Source organism: Carettochelys insculpta, chromosome 1, assembly GCF_033958435.1.
Source record: "Carettochelys insculpta isolate YL-2023 chromosome 1, ASM3395843v1, whole genome shotgun sequence".
NCBI lineage: Eukaryota > Metazoa > Chordata > Testudines > Carettochelyidae > Carettochelys > Carettochelys insculpta.
In genome coordinates this window covers 221,783,482-221,789,355 of record NC_134137.1, presented here as the reverse complement: position 1 = coordinate 221,789,355, position 5,874 = coordinate 221,783,482, and positions in this window count along the sequence as shown.

Below are 5,874 nucleotides of genomic sequence, written 5' to 3'. Positions count from 1 at the left end.
GCTGAGCCTGCCACATAATCCTTTCCACTTTTTCTACCAGCAGGGCTCTGTGCTTCTATTTGCATATGATTCCTTTAGGGAGGGGCTGCTGGTGAGGAATTAGACTTTCACAGTCTCTTAGACTAGTCTTTAAGCTTGTGCTCCTTCTCTAAGCTGTTTGTCTACAGAACCTCATTAACCTCCTAGCTGCTTTGCAGGTGAAGTCAGAGTGCTAGCTTTCGTGACGTGGACTTTCAGATTTTGATAGTTGTGTATGGCACAGGGGGGAGAAGTTTTCCTTGTAGATAATTCCTTTTTATTCAACTCTGAGCATTTTTTTTCATGAAGAAAAATTACAAAACTATGAACCCAAGCTGAAATATTGTTAAAGGAAAGTGTCTAAACATAAATCAACTAAATGAGTTTATTCTAGGTTGGGCTGTAGCAAAATTGTGGGCTGGGCTGCAGCCCATTTGTTCTAAGCTAAGCTAACGGACTAGATACTTTCTCTAGTGCTAGCTATATTCACTCTCCATCCACAAGAACAAGCTATAGTCTCCTGGGAAGAAACTCCTTGGGTATGGTCCACTTTTTCTGTCTTGGGAGTGGAGAAGATAAGATGAGCTGGGTTAAGATGAGTTGGACTAGGAAGTCCGGGCTTGATGTTTTTTACAAAGTCTTCTTGTAAGAACCCCAAAAAGGGGGTGGTGCACTGCAATAGTTCGCTCCTTCTTTATTTTATCTACCAATTAAGCCACACTTCCATCACGAAGTTCTAGATCCACATCTTCCTGTTGACCAAGATCTTAACACAGTCCTTGAGTTGTACCAGTAGGCCTTTCTGTTTGGAGTCATTCATACTGTCTCTCTGGTTTTCCTGAACCTATTTATAACATTCCTACCGAAGATCACCTGATCTACTTTTCATAGTTCATTCTCAAATGGGCGAAAAGTTAAGAGGCCCAGTTATTGCAGCCTTGCCCAGGCAGATACCATGCATCCATAGCCTGACGGGAGGCTGCAGTATCTACAGGGAAGGCATTTTCTGGCTGCAGTTCTTTTGTTCACCTGAGTGACCATGAAGGTTATCCCAAGCGGTCTGATGTGGCTACCTACACCCTGGATCTAATCTTTGCTTTTTGCATTGACATGAGGGGCATAGTAAAAATCTGATCACCAGCCTGCTTCATTCAGGTGGAAGTCTTGGCAAAGGAATGCAGGCACTGCAGTAGAAGCAGGCCGCAGTGTGGGCTGAAAATGTTTGGGGGACAGGGTATATCACCAGGCTCCTTGTGCCTTCTCGCCCTTGCATGCTCCTGCATGGGTCAGCTAGAATCATCCTTAGTTTTCATAATGCAGGTGGCTTTCAGCAGCACCTGAGGGAACATTTCTTACGTAAACCAGTACCACCCTGTTTAATTGTTTCAAACTATTTGCTTGCTAACTATCGTCAAATCAAAGGTCACTGAGCCATCAGAGTGCTGCCTTTTACTGTGAACAGGCTGCTGAGAAGTGCAGGCATTTTTTGCCGGGTATGTCTGCGTGGAACTGTATGTAATAGGCTTTTTCTTAGCTATGAGGGCAATCAGCACACGGAGATGGTTAAACTGGATTTGTTAGTGGCAGCTGAAATCCTGCATGCTTGGAAGAACGTGTGCGTACATTGACTCTCTTTGTCTCTCCAAAGCAATGACTATTAGCCAAGATGGTCAGGGTTGTAATCCCATGATTTGGGAGACCCTTATCAGAAGTACAGGGAATGGATCATGTGATGTTCTGTTCGACACTCTGAAGCATCTGGCATTGGCCACTGGCAGAAGACAGGATACTGGGCTAGGACCGTTGGTGTGTCCCAGCATGGCCATTCTTCTGTTTTTATGTAAAGCAGTAACCACTGGGGAGCATCATTCCAAAGCAGTAATCAGTGGGGAACATGTCCCTTATACAGAAGCAAAAACTGGCTGACAGATGGTGCACAGGGACAAAGTTCCATCTGTCCTCCAATGCAGTCTGTCAGGAGAACCATAATATCTGCCACAGCGATTCCAGTTTAGTCCAGCATTTTTAAAAAAGAATTTTACTATACATTTAGCAGTTGCTGGTCAATATTTCTCTCTCCAAATCCAACCCAGCTAGTATTGCAAATTAGAGCTGCTGTGATTTCTGGCAAGACTGTGCCATGTCATTTTGGTTTGGATCCCTAAAATGCAGGGCTCTGGCGAGCCTAAGCAATGTGTAGCCTGTCTGAAGAAGATATCACTGACTGAACACCACATGTTTTGCTTGATGGAGAGCTCACCTATTAGCCCTAACTTAAAACATACCGGTCACTGAGCCAGATCAATGATCCATCTAGCCCAGTATCCTGTCTTCCGACAAGGGCCAATGCCAGGTCCTGCAGAGGGAATGAACAGATCAGATAATCATCAAGTGACTCCCCTTCTTGCCCTTTTCCAGCTTCTGGCAAACACAGGATGTTGTGAAGGGAAAAAGAGTGAATAGTGACAGGGGCAGGTGACCCCACACTGAGCAGTCAGTGTAGACTAGCACAGTGTATCGTGTAGGCTTATCTACATTAACACACTCAATCTGTGGTGCTTCATTTGGGTGCAGTGGATAGTGCCAAGTGAAGTATTACTGACTGAGTGCACCCATACTTCACACTTCAAATCAGTGCAAAATGTACTCTTGTGTCCATGCAATTCTTCTTTCCATTGATAAAGCTGTGTTCCTCGAGAGTATATTAACAAACCCAATGCAAATGCGGATATAAGATGCAAGGGACTGGAGAATCAGGGCATGAATCTCTGGGGTCTGCTTGTGCAACTTTTGAATGAGTGCTCTGAACCAACCTGGAAGATTTAGATGGCTGGTGTCAGCTCTTGGTTCCAAAAGGGGCTAGAATCAAAATGGTTGGATCTGACAGCTTCTCAGGCTATGTCTACACTACACATAGACTGATATGCAATGTTTTGATATGCAATTGATATGCCAATTGCATAGCTAAAATCAACTTAGCAGTTGGCTTCAGTGTCTGTCTACGCGGAGGAAGGTCGATGGGAGAGTTTCTGTCACCAACCTTCCTTAATCCTTGCCACTTGTGAGGAGTTCTGGGGTTGACTTTGACCGCGGAAAGTGCTGTTTCGCGCATGTGTGAAACAAAACCCTGGAAGATTGACCCTGAGCAGGTTGATCACCTACAGTAGCGTGGCTCTAGCATCAGATAGGTTTCAAGGTCTCTTCCACCATAGAGATTTTCATCCTATATTCTATTACTCCTATTCCATAGTGCCCAGTCAGCTTGTGGAATGCTTTGGCAGAGAATGTTCTGTAAAGGACAAGACTATAACAGGGTTCAAAAAAGAACTAGATTAATTCATGAAAGATAGGTCCATAACTGGCTATTAGCTCAGATGGTCAGGAATTGTGTCCCTAGCCTCTGTTTGCTAGAAACTGGGATTGGATCATTTAATAATTACCTGTTCTGTTCATTCCATCTGGGGCACATGGCATTAGCCACTGTCAAAAGACAAGATACTGAGGAAGATGGCCCTTTGGCCTGCCATTTTTATGTTATGCTCAATAACAAGAAACCTCTGAAATACTAATGAGTCAAGATGTTCTCCACTGAGTCCTTGATGAAGGTCGTTCTCTACAGCACAGAGCAATCATATTTGGTTTTAAAGATCTGAATATTTTTTCTGTCATTTAATAAAACTTTATTTGAACTAATATTTTAGAAGGCAACAGATTTTGCTACTCTTTTTTTCTCCTTTGGTGATGTTTCTCTAGATGAATGAACTCTTGGTTAGCAGCTTGTTTAATTCTCTGTCATATGATGATGATGTTGCCCCTTTCCTCATCCTAAGAATGTTTTTGCTATGGTTTTGTAATGGGATTAGCACCAGTCTCTCATGACCCCAGCTCCCCCCACTTCCATTTAGCCAATGATGTGTGTGTACAATCTCTTTGCTTTGGAATGAGTTGATATCCACCTCTTACGAGTGTCCCCCCCATCTGACGGCTTCTTGGGTGGGTGGGTGGGTCTTCAGTAACTTGGTCTTCTGTCTAAGTCACACCCACTATAGACAGAAAAAACAAAACCCTTTCAGAGATATACAGTCTTTTCCTTCCCACACCCCAGGTATGGGGCCATACTGCCAAGAGTTCTTCCTAGGACTTACTGCCACCTATAACAGTCCAGCAGGGCCCATCATGGTGCTGTCAGTTGGTGTGTTCCTTTTGGCAGCCCTCCCCAGGCTCAGTCTTGAAACAGATTAGCAAGGCCCATCACAACACCTTTACTTGTTCTGGCTAGACTCTAGATTCAGTCGTTGCTTGTTAACCTGCAGCCTTTCCGGAGCTCCTTCTTTGCTCCTCCAGGGTCTATGGCAACCCTTCCTGGACTCAGTCTTGCCCACACTGAGCTGTCCTTGGTCCTGTTGCTCTCCCACCCAGTCCGGAGCCCAGGCTTCCTTCTTTCAACTCCAAGCAGCCACTGACTACTCTGTCCCTGTTGCCTTTTATATGGCCCTCCTGGCTCATGATTCAACACTTCAGCAGCACCTCTAATTGGGAGCTTCCCAAGAGCCACTCTGAGCTGCCTGCAGGATTTCTCCTTTGCTTTTTGCTGGGGTTGGGTAAGGCAGGGCCATGAGACTCCACCAGCAGGACTCTGGACCTAGTCCACCCCCTCTGAGATCTGCTTTGCCAGATCTTTACTGAAGATCAGAGAGAAAAATTTCTCACTGCTATTATATTTTTTTGTTTTTATCTCTGCTATGGGATAGGTTATGGGACTGCATGAGGCGGAGGGATTTAAGTATCTTATAGCCAGATTGTTCCCCAAAGAACTTCCCCTCCCCATTATTCTGGTTCCCTGGGTGCAGTTCAAGATGCCTTTTTCTTAGGGCTGTGCAGGAAGTGACAATGTATCCCCCCATGTTTTTCATGGAAATGTGTTTTTGAATATGAATATGTATAACATGAATATACATTAGGCAAAACTAGGCAAGTAACCTATCCTTCAAGTGCTCGTGATCCCCTGAATGTGCATATTCTGTTTGTGTGCACGTATCTTTCTTGTATGGGAAGTTATAAAGTGTAGTCTAGGACTTCTACTGAAAGCCATGAGTGGTACAGGTTGTGCCTCTGTCATCCAGCACCCTCAGGACATAAGTGGTCCTGAATGAGGGGATTTGCTGTCCAGGAGAGTCAGGCCCCCAGGCTGCTTGGGGGGGCACTTCTTCAGGACTCCCCCCAAAGGGCTGCAGAGCTCCCCAGCAGGGCTGCCAGGGCCCCCATCGCTGCAGGGCAGCCAGCAGAGCTCTCCACCCCAGGGCTGCTGGGGTCAGGTCAGGTTAGGGCCTGGCTGCCATGGTCATGGCAGGATGCGTGCCAGGCCACCACAAAAAGACTGGGGCCAGGCTGCTGCAGTAGGATTGTCAGGCTGGGCCCAGGACTTCCTGAACAGAGCAGGGGCCAGGCTGGAGCCCAGAGGCCCTGAGTGTGGTAGGTTGGAGGGCAGTCTAGGTTGGGGTGGCCCTCCCCCAGCAGCCTCAGGTCCCTGCCTTGTGTGATTTTCCTAAGTATCTGTGGAGAGTTCAACAGGCAGCTGCATGGCCAAATTGCCACACAGCTTACAGGGAACTTAGCTTGGAACCCTGTCCATTTTGGTATCATTGGCAAATTTATAAAGAGACTTCACTCTATTACCCAAATCGCTAATGAAAATGTATCTAACCCAAGACTGACCCGGGAGAAGCTCTATGAGATACACCTCCCAGTTTGACAGCAAATCACTAACTATTTTTAGTAGCTTTTCAATCAGCCGTGCAACCACTTTATAGTTAATCTAGACTGCATTTCCCAATGTTTGGTTCTGAGGCAATCAGC